General features: G+C 33.2%; 1 protein-coding gene across 1 annotated transcript in view; it reads right to left on the bottom strand.

Annotated features, from left to right (window-relative positions):
• The window catches only part of LOC106687905 (serine/threonine-protein kinase D3), a gene marked incomplete at its 3' end in the record, with an annotated part of 66,144 nt that extends 51,951 nt beyond the window's left edge, over nt 1-14,193 (bottom strand). The window contains 1 exon segment of the mRNA XM_067044586.1: nt 13,993-14,193.
• Nucleotides 14,194-16,218: the final 2,025 nt, after the last annotated feature.

The following is a 16,218-nucleotide window of genomic DNA, read 5'->3' as shown; positions in this document are numbered from 1 at the left end:
TTTTCTAATATTGTGAAAAACCAAAAAAAAGTTAGTGTTAGTGTACAGACTGATGAATTGGATAAAGTCTTTGTATTTAAAAAGTAGTCAGAAACAACTAACAAACCATCCTTAATACCCGGTCGCTCGGGTGATAGTAATAAAAGCGGTACCCCCACTCCTCTCCTTCACACTCCTCTCTCCAACTATTCCCGTATCTACCTCTCCCATTCCTCTCCCTTACACACCTTCATTTTCCGAATTTCCCACACCTACTAACCCACCGCCTACGGTTTGCAAACAGATAGAAGCTGTTCGTTCCACGGATCCGGACTCTTTAGCTTCGAAAAAAAGAGCCCCTAACGAACTCACCTCTCCTCACGCTTGCCCAGGTAACTCACTCGGTCAATGGACTTTGGTTAAAGATAGGAGTGCTAGAAGTAAAACTCGAAATAGACCTTCAAACCGAAAGCAGGGCGAAGAGAGAGAAGCAAAGAATAACTAATATAGGATCTCAAGAATAGATTCTTCTCATCTCCTAAAAATAACTAGTTATGATCCTAGTCCAATGGAACAGTAACGGTATTAAAAGTCATTTTAATGATTTGAAGATATTAATTTCTGATGAAGATCCGTTCTGTTTAAGCTTACAAGAAACACATCTAAAGCCTTCAGATCAATTTACTCTTAAAGGTTTCAAAATGTATAGAACAGATTGCAATGAAAACTATGAACGTACATGTAGAGTAGCCATTGCCGTAAAAGACTCAATCTATTCCCACCCAGTAGAAATAGACTCCCCCCTCCAAGTAATAGCGGTTACAGTTCATTTAAACATTACCTTCACAATTTGCAGTATTTATCTCCCTCCAGATAACACCATAGAAATAGAACACCTCCTTCACATCCATAGACAGCTGACAAAGCCTCCTTCATACACCGGAGACTTTAATTCGAATTCAATACTGTGGGGATCTAAAAATATCAATCCCAGAGGTCGAATAATTGAAAATTTCCTAGATTTAACTGACCTACTACTAAATTCCGGTGAACCAACGTATTTCAGTGCTACTCACCGCACATTTTCATCTATAGATCTTTCTAATTCACTAATCGATGCTATAGACTGGACAGTTCTACCAGAGCTTTATGGTAGTGATCATTTCCCAATCCGTTTGAAATTGAGAAATGTCAATCACGATAACAGCACTATACCTAAATGGATCATAGAAAAAGCAGATTGGTCTAAATTCACTTCGCTAGCTGGCCCGCCACAAGATCCCCCTAGCAGCCTAACTATCGATGATGGATTCCAAGCTATAACTGAAGCTATACTCACTAGCTGCAGAAACTGCAATCCCACAAAGCCTGGGCTGCCTCAAAATGCCGCCTGTTCTCTGGTTCAACAATGATTGTAAGAAAGCTATACAACTTCGAAGAAAGGCTTTCATGAAATTTTAAAAAAATATGATTATGGAGAATCTAGTTGAATAAAAAAAAACAAAAGGCTATATGTAGAAGAATTATAAATGAAAGAAAAAAGGAATCTTGGAAATCATTTATCGAGTCCATTAACTCTTCTACCCCATTCAAAGTCGTATGGGATAAAATAAGGAAAATAAAAGGAGCTAAAGCAGCTTGTAGATATACTCTAGCTAGTGAAGGTAAATTGTGCGACGATCCAGATTTAATAAGAATATATTCGTGGGATATTATTCTAAAATATACAATGATGCCTCTCCTATCAATGTTTTTTGGCATTTAGACTTCTACAACCACTGAAGAATACCAAGATTACAATACCCCATTTTCAATTTGGGAGCTGCAATCAATACTACAAGGCGTTAAAGGATCTTCACCTGGTCCTGACAATATACACTATGCCATGTTACAACACCTACCTAAAACCACACTGAACTGGCTCCTGGATTTTTATAATTATATCTGGACCACTGAAAATTACCCTATGGACTGGAATCAATCTATAGATTCCTATTCTGAAAACAGGACAAGGTAAACGTCATCCATCCAGCTACCGACCAATTTTTCTAACCAGTTGCCTATGTAAGATAATGGAGCGAATGGTAAATAAGAGGCTCACATGGATCATAGAAAAGTACCGTCTTGTTCAAAACTTTCAATGTGGATTTCGCGAAGGGAGATCAACTATGGATCACATGGTTCAAATGGAAACTGAATTAAAATATCCCTTTGTTCAAGAGGAGCAAGCTGTTGCTGTCTATTTTGATATGCACAAAGCCTTCGACAAAACAAATAAATTCACCATTTTGAATAAACTATATTCACTGGGACTCCGAGGTAATCTTCCTACATTTATCCAAAGTTTTTTAACACGTCGCTCCTTTCAGATCCGAATTGGAAAATCGTTTTCAAGGCCATGTGAGCAGGTGAGTGGAGTGCCACAAGGGTGTGTACTAAGTACAACTTTATTCACTCTAGCCATCATTGACCTAGGATTGATCCTACCTCGTGGAATTAAAGTGATGCTCTTCGTCGACGACCTCCCAATATTATACAGAGCAAGAGGCATCTCTTCAATTAAAGAAAAACATCAAGATGCTCTCGATCGCATCAACAATTGGTCCAGATCATCAGGACTACAATTCTCTTCTGAAAAAACAAAATGTGTACACTTTAGTAGGAAAAGGAACACACCACAATCACCAGACCTATACTTGGGAAATGTTCGATTGCCTTATGTTAACGTTCATAAATTCCTAGGGTTGTCGTTTGATAGGCGCCTTTCCTGGGAACATCATATTAAATTATTGAAAGAAAACTTAAAATATTAAGGGTACTTAGCGGAACGAACTGGGGAGCGGACAGGAACTCAATGCTTAAAGTGTATCAAGCTCTAATCTCTTCCAAGATAGATTACGGCAGCTTTGTTTACGGCTCCGCTCGTATAAATGTTTTAGCTAAGCTATACTCTGTACACCATACAGGAATACGCCTCGCTACAGGAGCCTTTAGGACAAGCCCAACCCTTAGTCTGTGTGTCGAAGCAGGTCTACCATCTCTGTTGTTCATAAGACAAAAGCTAATTACATGACAAATTTATACCTACAAAATACGCACCCAACCTATAAATACATCTTCCAACCTAATTTTTCTGCAAAATTCCAACAAAAAAGGAACTCCACATTGCCATTTTCACAGAGAATAGCCTCTACAATAGATAAACTGAGGCAAAATCAAACTAACTGTAATAGAAAATGAAGTGCCTTCCTGGACCTATAAAAAAACGAGATTAAACCTTCATCTATCAAAATTTCAAAAGGGAAAAACATTACCATAAAATAATCCAGTCTTTACCCGATCACTTGTTAATTTTTACAGACGGATCCAAATCAGGCACATCTACGGCATCCGCTTTTGTAACCCCAAATACGACCTACAAACATAAATTGCACCAACATTGTAGTATATATACAGCAGAAATCGACGCAATTGTAATTGCACTGAGATACGTAAAGAGCTTACCGATTAATAATGTGGTGATTATTTCAGACTCACCCAGTGTCCTGAAAGCCTTGAAGAGCATGTATCCGGAACACTCCGGACTTCATGGTGATTTAGAACTCATAAAATTTTGAACGACGATGGAAAAATTATACATTTAATCTGGTCACCTAGTCATATTGGGATTAGAGGCAACGAAATGGCTGATAGGGCAGCAAAAAAGACGCTCAACCTTCCGGGACCAAGTAAAGCTTTCTTGAGAGCATCGGAGCTCCCACGGCCACTAAGAGAGGCCACATTACAGGAGTGGCAGGCACTGTGGGACAGCAGCCCGCCAAATAAATTTAAGGCGATTAAGAAGAATGTCAAGGCATGGAGCAGCTCCAGTCGCGGCAACCGCAGAGAGGAGGTTGTATTGACACGCCTAAGACTAGGACACACCAGGCTCACACACCTTCACTTAATTACAAAGGAGGATCCACCCAGAAGCCAGAAATGTAATCAAAGAATGACAATAAATCATATAATTTTTTTTCATTTATATAATTGAACACTGGGTGTGTACATGAGTGGGGTGTTGGCGTTGATGACCGGTGGGTTTTACGCCTTAATTTCTGAATAAACAAACACTCCCTGGGAATCTTAGTGGGGCGGGAAGGATGGCCTTTTTTTTTGTATTATGATCTCCTCTTGAGAGATCGTCGTACATCGACCAACCTACTCACTGTAATAATTTGTTTGAAAACTCAGCCAAACTCAACCACGGAGGGTGGGTTTCACGTCGTTAATCAATTTCAGGCGCTTAAAAAATATAGCTCGATTTGACGATCTTAAGTCGTCTCTTTCCGTTTAAAGCAAATATTTCGAAAGTGATACGAGACCGTCGCTCCCTGAGGGTCTTAGTGGGGCGGGTCCGACCGGGAAGGAATATTAACCGTTAAGATATAAGTGTGTGTGTGTGTGTGTGTGTGTGTGCGCGCGCATTTAAAGAAGGTGGTTAGGGCTGTAGTCAAGAAGGTTTTCATTAGGGCTATAGTGACTGTTACAAAGATGGTCTAGGTGGACCATCTTCCATCACTAATTACATGTAGTTAACTAATAACCTTCCGATATAGACTTTAGAATATTACAAATATCATTGAATATTGGAATAAACATAACAATAAGAATGCTACAAAAAATGTGTTTTTGTTATTTTCTGAAAAAAATAAAAATATTTTGACAAACATTTAAAAGCCCCATTGCACGAAAATCACACTTTGTGAAAAAAAAATTTGAATTGTTAGTCATTTTCTCATCTTTATTTTGTTGTAGGATAACAATAATATATGCCTTATGCAGTTTGTTTTCTGTACCTTGGAAAACATATTAAGTAACCCTAATACGTTAGAATTCAGAAAAAATTAAATGAATTTATATTCATACTCTTTAAATCGATTGCATTTTTATTTTCTATACCTTAGAATACTAAAAAATTATATATTTAGTCTTAAACTGAGTACAGTATTTTTTAAAAATATTATGAATATCCAACACCCATTTTACATGAATACCAACAGTAGAAAAAGGTGAAGCACTCCTACTTGTTGTGCATTTGCATTGGAGCTAACCCAAGAAAACCAAACATTGTACTAAGAAATGATGGGAATATGAACTAAGTAGGTAATTTTCCTTAAATTCCCATTAAAATTGGCAATTTTCTCATTTTTATTTTTATCTAATATTACCTATTGTGTAAAAACTTACTCAGAATAAGTAAAAACTTATAACTCAGAAGTTATAAGCCAAAAATTGAAAAAAAAACAACATATTTTTTTCTTAATGATTTCTCATATATGCCAAAAAACATTTTGTTGGATAACCTCAAACTAGTGTTCAGCACCCCAAAAATAAAATAAAATGAAACAACTGCACCATAACTTTTCACGTAAAGCTGTTTTTGAACACCACCATAAGGGCAGTAAGGTATCTGGAAGAATCATTATTCAATCAATAGTGGTTTTAGGACAAGTGAAATAAATAGTGCAAGTAATTTATTTTCATATGTACATTTTACTAATGAAATCATTGAAAAAAGGTAAAACTTGTATAAGTTTCACATTTTTTTAGTCTTCAGGTACAGGCATGAAAATAGAATGAGGAACATAATAAAATAAATGTATTGAAAAAAAAAAAAAAAGCTTTAATTTCATTGAAAAAAATCTTAATATTGAATAATTATCAAACATTGTAGTAATACTCAACATTCTTGTTTAATTATACCAAATGGATGATGACAAGACAGCGTCTCTGAGGATCTGAAAAGAACAGGACTTTCTATCAGATGAGCTATCAAGGGGGAGGACTTGGATAAAGCAGTTCAGCAGGTTAAGGACCGCATATGCATTTTTTGCACCAATAATAAATAAATCATGTTTTACTGAGGCAACTTTGAACATGTAGTTAACTAATAACTAGAAAACTGTCAAGGAAAAATATACATCACCAAGTATTTAAGAACAGTTTCTGAAGAATTCTATTGCCATAAAGGTTAAAACAAGGGTCTAGTGCAGTAGATATTGATGCAGATATGTAGTAGAACTTAAACAACTGGTTGGAACTGTTATCTTTTTAACTTGATATACTTCAACATAGAAACTCTAGAGGCTTATTTATAAGACATTGTTGTTTATAAATCATGATCCCTAAAAGGCAGCTCTAATCAGACAGGGATTTAGATCTAACAAGATGATGATAGTATCACCCCGAAAATGCACTTGGACAACATTGCCTTACGTGTACAAGAGAGAAAGAGAGAGACAAAGTTGAGAAAAAGTTAATGGAATGAGGCTATTTCTAACTTGGAATTAGATAAGCTAAGGGAACAACTACAACATCAATCATCTAAATATTTTAAACAATTGTAAAGTTCTAACAGAAAAATAGAATTATTCGAGGAAACAAATCTCTAAAGACTAGCAGTTTTTTTAACCATAATTCTAGATTATTTCCATGACGCGATAAATCCAAGCATATTTTTCGATCTTCAAGGAATTCAAGGTGGCTAAACACCCTGACTTTTGTACTAACCAGAATGGGAGTGTCAAGATTCATCTCTCACGACCATTAAGAAATAGGCAATCCTCAATTTCCAACTGGTAAATAATAGATATGTACTGTAAGGATAAAAGGGAAACACAGTAATATTACCCTGATAAATGTAAATTCACCAACTGAGGAAATGGAGAAGGAAAAATTATATGAAGAATTGGACAAAATTTTAAGAAATGGCCCTACCTTCATCATTAAAATTAGTGCTAGGTGATTTTAAGGCACAAATAGGAAAGGAGTTTGCATTCATGCTCACCATTGTAAGATAGGGTATATGTCATGAAATGAATGGTGAGCAATAATAAATATGAACTGCCCCAGTGGGAATCGATCCCACACTGTTCCGAATCCTTCCATTAATTTGCCCAAACATAATAGCCTCATTCAATTGATAACTATGTCGAATAACATTCCTAAACTTTAGGGCTCCTCAAGAAATTTAATGTCCAAATGATTCCGGCGTATAGAAGGTAGACATTTATTTTGTTAGCAATAAGTCTAAGATATATTGTTATACAATAAAAATTTTATTTAGTCTATTCTAAAACCAAATGGAAAAGGATATTATAGGAAACAGAAATGGTTAGAGGTAGGTATTGATAGGTGCAGAAATATATTATTTAATTATCATATATTTATTAATAATTTAGAACTCAAAATTATATTGTCTCCTTTAATGATATTGCGAATTAACCAGTGTTTTTAAAATAGCTGAGAAATGAAAGTATATTCATAATCTTCAGTTTAAAAGCATGCCATTTGTGTTTTTATGGTTAAAAGTTTAGTGTGTTTACAAAAACAAAAACAGGAATCATAAATTAAACATCTGGGAAGTTTTATAAAGCATGCTTTATGAGACCTCCCTCCTTATTTTGAAACCCGGCTTGGGACGGGCTTTGGCTAAGTTAAAGTCTCAACTCTCAAATTGAAAATATGTAAAATAGAATAATGAGATAGGAGAATTTCCTAATCTCTTAACATAGATATTTAAAAAGGAATAATGGAGAAGATTCGGTAGACCCCTGATAAGAAACCAAACAAAAAAAATAATAATTTATTATTAATTTCCACAACAGTCGTCAAAAAGGTTTAAAATACAATTCTATTCCTTAATTTCAATTTTTAATTAAGAATTAAAAATCTGTTTCTTACTTAGTAGAAAAATAAAATAATACATATGAAGAGAAGATAGTTAGGGATGAAGTCAGTGAAGACCGAATCTCCATATTTACGAGTAATATTTACAGTCAAGTCAACAACACATCATTAAAAATAATACATAACTGCATAAAATATTGGATGTATTGCAATATATCACCCTTCAATAATTCCATAGAATCATTATATTAGTGTTGGATTCATTTTAAGAACAGAAAAACTGTAAAATTATGCTTCCATTCTTCTAAGAAAAGCCATTTCTTTCACCTAGAAAGATTTCAACCTTCACAATTAAAGGTTTCATGCCATATTTTTTGGTAAGCTGCATAAATCTCTTCAGCTTATTTTTTTCAGTTATTTCTCCTCAACCAGCCATTTAATAACTGAAACCAAAATCTATACCTCATCTTTACCTAGCTTTTGTAGACCAATTTGACCAATCAGCTTGATCACTTTCGAAGTCCTATCTTTGTGAACTGACTGTGGTATCTTAATTTCTTAGTTTCTTGTACATTCATAATTTTCAAAAACTGTATTATTTCTTAATCCATCTTGTCTATTCTTAAGATAGCTTCATCAGTAATCCTGTTTTGAGGACCTCATTGTGAATCTTGAGCATTTGTTTAATGTTAAAGTTTGTTAGCATAAGGAATTATCCACACCATAACTGCTGTAAAACAAAAAATCAGAATTATATACACCTCAACAGGTCGACTTTATACTGGCTACATACTTTCTCATTCAAGAGATGTTAAGGTGTGGCATCAGTGTTTTAGAGCCAGTTTATGCATTCAATTTCCAAAATGCTGAAATTCCTCATTGTTTTCTCCAACTATGACACATTTACTAACGAGAAGTTCAAAAGTAAAAATAATAAAATTCCTGTGAATTCATATAAATTCAAGCAATTCTGTTTACAGCAGATTATACAAAAATATTTGTCAAAAATCTTGAGTTTAAAGAAAAAGTAAACCTGTGTTAACATGCAGTTAAAACACCCGTCTCAATAATTAACAGGAACTGTTTATCATACATTCTTAGTGTTTCTATTGATAGGCAACCAATGCCTGATTTGTCTCATAGTTAGCCAAAAAATTAGCTTTTCCTAATTTTCAAACTATTTGCGACTAGAGCACATATATCCCTGAAGTTTCTATATTTTTCTAATACCAGTTAAAATTAGCACAACAGAGGGTGATTTAGAAATCTTGGTACCACAGCTTTTAAATTCTTTACCATGAATCTTCCAGGTCTAATTTTTTTTCCTTTGTTAAAAGCATACAAGGTATATTCCAATTCTGCCTCGGTCTATTTAATTATATTCTGCAGGTAAGGAAAAAATTATAGAAAATAAAAATATTGTATTGCATCTTTCTTCATCTTTGGAAAGATGTCTCAAATTTGTAAATAATTAAAGTATTTATCAAATCTGTTTTGGTGAGGGATGCTAGGAAATAAAACAAATACAATGATAAACTGCCACTAAACTGAGTTCCCACTACAGCAGGACAATCAAATTCCCAAAGCTCAAAATATAAAAATTCTTTTTATATATTATAAATAAGAAATCAATAAATAAAAATTGATTTATTTTTATGAAATTCCTGGCTTTCTCCTGTTTTTTGTAAATAGCAAAAAATATTTTTTTATTGCAATGAAAATTCGAGGGTTATTTATTTATTTTTTTTTTAAATTTCTTTTTCTTTTAATTCAATCACATGAGCTACCTATAAAACATACAAATAGATGAGAAGACATAGGATACAATACGAGGTTTTTTTTTATATGCCTCTGCCTGAACCAAATTTACATTTTAATATTGGCAAAATTGTAAAATTACCAATAATTAACTAGTAATTATTAATAGTTTTACAACTTTATCAATACTGAAGGGTCCATTGAGTTCACAAACAGGACAACTTATTGAACAGAAACAGGTTCCAAGACAGCGTGTAGGAATAGAAGTCCTTAAAACAATTGAGATATGGGTTTAACACTGACAGAAGAAAAGTATGAATATGATTTGGCAGAAGATATCATAAAACCAATAGTTGATACTATGTCCCACTTGAGTAAATGAATCGCAATCACTAATAAGTTTTCTTATTTGACTCGGTTTATTTTTCGAGCAACTTAATTATTACATCCATATACCAATTGTTTCTGAAATTGGGACAGTGAAATTAAAACAAAGAGAAATTAAGATTACATTATATTAATGCGTCTCCTAAAGTCTTAGCTAATTATAACCCAAATCTTCCACTTTTTAATCTTCCTTATCGTAGATTTTCCACAAATTTATCCCCATTATTCCCAGAGGGTAAGAGAACTTTCCCACTTTGTGGAAGAACTTAGACACGTCATGAGCAAAATTATTCATTTTCAGGAAAAAAAAAAAAAGAAGCAATGTTAATTAAATTTAATTTAAAAAATATATCACGTTTACTTGTTTAGAAGCTATTTTTCTTTAATTTATGACAAGCATAATTAGTTCACATCATGGGCAGAAAGAAACCAGTTTTGGCTATGGCGGCTAGTAGGCTGCAGAGATAGGCTCTGTACCTGCCTGGATATGATAATGAAATTTGTCATGAAGGTTAGAAGAAAAATTTTTGCTGATTGGAAGTCCAGAGCACCTACTACTGAAGAGGATACCAACGAGCAGGAGACTGAGGAAATACTTTTCAATTATGCATGCAGCCATAACAATGTGCCAATTGTGTTGGATATTTTCCAGGTCATCAAAAGAGATAAATAGTTGGTTAAATGACTTGAACAACGATAAGATTTTGTTATTAACTACAGGAAACACAATAAATTAATTTGTAAGGAGGTATATTGATGTAATGATACAGAGTGGTTGTTGTAAAACCACTGAGACAGAAAGTCCTAAAAGAGCTGAATCTGTCTCATCTCAGGATAATGAAGGTTAAGTATTTCTAAGAGAAAATAATTGAGAAGTGAAATAATAGCTTTTTTAAGTTTATCACAACTTTAATTAGTTCAACTTTTTCTTTCAAAGTTAAAACACTTTTTTTGGTGCACTTTAATAAATAGTTTCTTTTCCTTTAACACAAATCATAGCAAATGTATGGATATATATCTATGTTGTTTAGAAACTGAGTTAACATTGCTAAAACAAAAATGTGGACAGAAGAATAATAGAAAAAGCCTCTTTGAAACTTTAATATGGTAAGTCTATATACAAACACTTGGCCACTCTATGACATAAAATTCCAAGAAATTATTATAACAAACAGCATGCATAAGCTAAAACCATCTATCGTTACCAGAAATCATGTCTTTCTTTTCCCCTACTGTCTGATTAAGAGATACTTTTGTGAAATGAAACAGAATACATATATGCCCTCATCCGTTCATAAGTTCAGGTTAATATTAGCTGAAAACAATACTAAGTCAATGGTATGATACTGGGGGAAATAATATTGAATCCTTATGAGAGATGTCTGTTTGTTAGAAACGTCCATTAAGGGAAGTACTATTGTATAAGTAATTGTCAAGTATCTTTAGATAGCAAGGGCGATCCATCAAAAGGCTGCCTTAGGACGATGGGCATGGCCAAAGGACCCAGGGAACAATTACCATATTTGCTTAAGTATAGGCAGAGTTTTTTTTCTGAAATTGTTTCTGGTAAAATAAGGAATTGACCTATACTTGGAGTCAACTCATATTCAGATTTCAAACTCGAAAAATCATAGTACGATCAAATGGGGGCTTTTTAAGCAACTTCATAGTTAACATATCCCTTAAGTAACTACAATATCCCTTAAGAACAACAAATATGTAAAGCAAAAAAAAAAATGTAGATCAACTGGTGGAGGAGTGAAGAGGATGCTAGAGAATATGGTGGAACCAACAGAAAACTACCGACTCCAAACATTATGGGTCAAAGGACGTCTATACCTAAGCCATATTGATACTCAATTTGTTTCAGATTTTCCAAACTGGAGCTACATGTAAAAATTTTTGAAAATTTTAACAATACCTATTAAGCCATTCAAACTAAGTAAAACATAAAACTAGATGTGATAAAAAGAAAAACTGCATAGAATATTTTTGCTTAATTATATGCTTAAACTTGATCTCCATTTTCTTTCATTAAGTAAATTTTTTTCTAGAAAATATTTGAAAAAAATGTAGTAACGGAATGAAATTTTTTATTATCATGAACTAAAGAATTGTATTAGAATTTTTAGGTTTTTATTATAGGTAAACTTTAACTTAATATGCCAGGATAAATACTGTTTCATATCAAGTTCCTTGTAAAAGTAGTTTTATGAATTATTTGGCCTGTAGGCTGAAGTGCGTAAAAGTAGGTCAAAATTTCAAAAAATATATTCTGTAACTGCACTTTGAAAAATCTCAGAAAACCAAGGATTTCAATGTAGCTTAGGTAAATCCTTTGTCTTTGGATTAACCTGCTCAACACCTTACAAAGGTATAGTCAATTTCTACAAACTTTTATACAATGTTTTGAGTGTTTCCTGGAAAACAGCAATTAAACGCAGTAGTTTAAGTGTTGGGTGGTAAAAAAAAATAATATCATGTGAATTTTCATGAGGTCCATAGCTTAAAGTAACAAGCATTGAAAATTAAAAAAAATTTAAAAATTGCAATATTTCAAGATACTCGGGTTGATTATGGTGCACAGGAGAGCTCTAGAGATATGAAACTTGGGTAATAGGAATATCAAGTAAGGGTGTACATACATATGTGTAAGTTGGCAAACCATTATCTCTCTGGAGCACTATTACTAACTCCTATTAAGCCTTTCACTCTAAATAAAACATAAAACATGCTATTTGTAAAGTTTTACAAGAAACTAGAAAGGATGGATTTTTTTAGTATTCTAACTGATGTTGGTTAGCTAAAGTAAAATTTATTCAATAAATTTCTTTGGCTGTGTTAATAATAATAAAGTGAGCTTCTTAATTACTTTATTTTACTATTTTAGTTTTTTTATAAAAAAAAAAACCTGTATGTGAGAGGTGGAAAAGAAGTATATATTTGAATTCATTATACATTAATGCTAATGTAAATACTTTTTACTTATTTTACTTTTTAGCAAAATATCCCATACAGCTGAAAAACTCATTAGAGATCTATGTTATAATTACTGTATTGGTATGATCAAGAAACAATAAACGTCGATTTTGCATACAATTTTAGGTTTATATTTTTAAAATTACATCACATTTAGTCTTTAATACCTTTTGATTTGAGTATAAATGAAGGTGATACAATATAAGTATATATGAAGGTGATAAGTGTAATAGAAGAGCATTAAAGAATTTTTAAGATAGATTTCAAATAATCGAGTAAAAAATAAACTTTTTGGTACTAGCAATGAATAAATCATCCAGAAAATTTCTATTTTAACAGTCAATATGGATTTAACTATATCACAGTACACGATCTGGATGGTTATGGAATGTACATATTTATAGTTTCTCAACTGTATTACATGATTTAGAGAGAAACCTTCACTTATCAGGCTTAGTGAGTTGCTGTGATAACACAAACTGTGAAACTTCTTACAAATAATTTAACTATTACAAACAGTTCAAATTTATGTTAGATGTATGTGATTAAATTCAAGACAGGAAAATAATATAAAACAAAATGAAATTCACATCTCATGATTGAGTGAAATCTTAACAACCTATTGCACTCCAAGCAATAAAATGAAAAGCCACAAAAAATTAAAATATAATTGGTCTAAAGTATAGAAACCAATTCTAAATAATTTATAAATAATAAGTCAAAGATAAAGAACAATCAAACTACCTATTGCATATAAACCTTCAACACCATACCTACCAACTATCAGCAAGAAAACCAAAGAAATGCTTTTTGACATCGATAAGTAGAAATAACCAAAACTTGAATATCTAACAAAATAATTTTCGGAAGATTGAAGTTGAAGTTTTTAAGTATATTAGTAGAAACTCCCTCACAAATATTTAAATAATAATCTAATAGGATAACAGGACTTCAGAATATTAATTCAAATGAATAGAATACCTCTTGATCATAGTTTTTTTTTTTAATCTCACCTAATTTTTTTACAAATAAAACTATTATACACCCATAGTATTTAATCAAGCCTTTAATGATTTTCAGTATATAATTGAAGAATTAAACACAAAAATTAATAGAACAAATAGAAATCACTTTGGCTTCAAAAACTTAATTTATAGAACAAATTAATGAGAAAAATACAAGAGGGAACAACATACAGACAGTTACATATAAACCTACCTTCTTTTAACTTATGATGTTCGATTTGAAAAATAGTAATAATCAATCATATTTATATCCGGTATAAAAAGCTTATTTTAATAAGTTCCAGTGTAATAAAAATAGATACTGAGCATTATAAAACATAAACTAATTCACTTTCCATTTAAAATATCAACAAGACGGTACGAAACGGGTCAATGCAACAGTGTTGTGGTAAGTAATCATATGTGATTCTCTTCACTAATTTCAAAAATAAAAGTAAGATTTGTTTTTCTATCAATCATGCTATTAAAGAAAAAATATTAGAAACAACCGCTTTATATAAAACTTTTAATTTTATTAAGTAAAGATAAAAGTATGTCCGATATAGATTAAAGGAAACAACTGCAAATATTTAAATGACATCTCAACTTCATGAGCTGCTTGAAAAGTCTTCGCAGCTCAGATGCATCCTATAATAAACTTTTTTATAATTCTTTATAAATTGTAATAATATTAAATGTAAATACACAAAATAATCTTGGGTATATCTTGAATACGCGCTGTTGTTTTTATAGACACTCTATACTCGCCATAAAAAACTTATTATGGCAAACGGAGGGTAAAGGATTTTGACTAATTTTTGGTTTTTGGATGGGAAAGGATTGAAAAGGATAACCGAAAGGGTATCAGCCTTATTTTTTATTTATTTTTCCGGTGCATGCAAAGTGCACCGCGGCCACAGAGGGTATATGTACGCTGTTCTTCCTCTGCTCAGAGCAGGCCAATTGCCTTTGCGAATCTGGGTATCGTGTAAGGATCCACTGTCTCGCAAAGAGAGTGAGCCAAGGGTATCAGCCTTTCGTCGTTACCACAATGGTAGAAGGAACCAGTCTTCAAACATTGTAAATGAAAATGTTAGTCAGCAGTCTGCTGACCTAGAGGGAAACAAGCATGAGGGAAACAAGCATGAGGGAAACTTAATGGTCCTCAAAAATTGAAGATGTAAGAAAAGAAAGGTGGAAGGATTTTGAAGTAACAACTCTTAAAATAATTGTTGACAAAGTAGAAACATCCTGGTGGTGCCCTGGAGGGACTTTGAGGAAACCTTTTTTCAAAAACAGACTTTTCTTTTCTGGAAATCATGACGTCAAGAGGTGCTCTTATACATAATTTATTTGGGTTGATTCAGAAGGTCTCTGTGATATTTATAATATTAGAATACTGAGGAAACAGAGCTGAATTCTCTGCAGCGTGACTTCATGATAATTGATTTAACTTAATTTTGACGGGAATGTCCAGAAACAGAAACTAGAAAAAAAAAGGTAAATCAATTCAGTCAGGATTGTACTGTCGTACTTGCTCTGGCTTGATAGTTGATAGTACAAGTAATGCCAGTGAAGCAACTGTTACGTTATCTATCACATGTATAAGCCTTAACAGTGAACTATCGTACAGTTTCCGTTATTGTGGCAAAAGTGTTAGCCACTACCATGGTGTAACTATTTTATATAGTAACTATCATGATAGCATTCACTGTCACGAGAGTAAAACTGTCGTGGAAGAAATGAAGCACTGGGTCTGGCGTGATCTATAACAGCACAAGTAACGTCAGAGAAGCGACTGTCACGTTAACTACCACATATATACGTCTTGACAGTGAACTATCGTTCACTTTACGTCATTGTGGTAAAATTATTAGCCAGCCCCACGGTGTAACTATTTGATAGTTACTATCATCATAGCATTCACTGGACAGTTTCAGTGTTGTGCCAGCAATGTCGCACTGGGTCTGGCGTGTTCGTTAATAGTACAAGTACTTTCAGATGACTTACAGTTGCATAAACTTTCATACGTATACGCCTTGACAGTGACCTGTCACAACATACCAACATTTCCAAATGGATTGACGATAGGTAGTGAAACATTGTTCCTATATGTTTGCCCAAAAACTTAAAATTGTATCAGCTCCGGCCCCAACAATGACCCGCCCCCAAAATGAATCCACCCCGGGCCCCCTCCACCACAGACCCCAAAAACAAATTTACTCAAGTCCTTGAAATTGAATCAATCCCAGGCCTCAGAAATGATTCCGCCTCGGGCTCCAAATATAAATCCGACACAGGCAACAAAAAAAAAAATAAATAAAATACGCCCAAGGCCCAAAAAGCATATTTATCCCATGCCTCAAAAATAAATCTATCCTGGGTCTCCAAAATAAATATGTCATGAGCCCCAAATGCTCTAGGTACGCCTAGGTTCTAA

The sequence above is a fragment of the Halyomorpha halys genome, unplaced genomic scaffold (genome assembly GCF_000696795.3).
Source record: "Halyomorpha halys isolate HHAL.00 unplaced genomic scaffold, Hhal_1.1 Scaffold1024.1, whole genome shotgun sequence".
NCBI classification, from domain to species: domain Eukaryota; kingdom Metazoa; phylum Arthropoda; class Insecta; order Hemiptera; family Pentatomidae; genus Halyomorpha; species Halyomorpha halys.
This window is presented reverse-complemented; position numbering and strand designations above follow the sequence as displayed.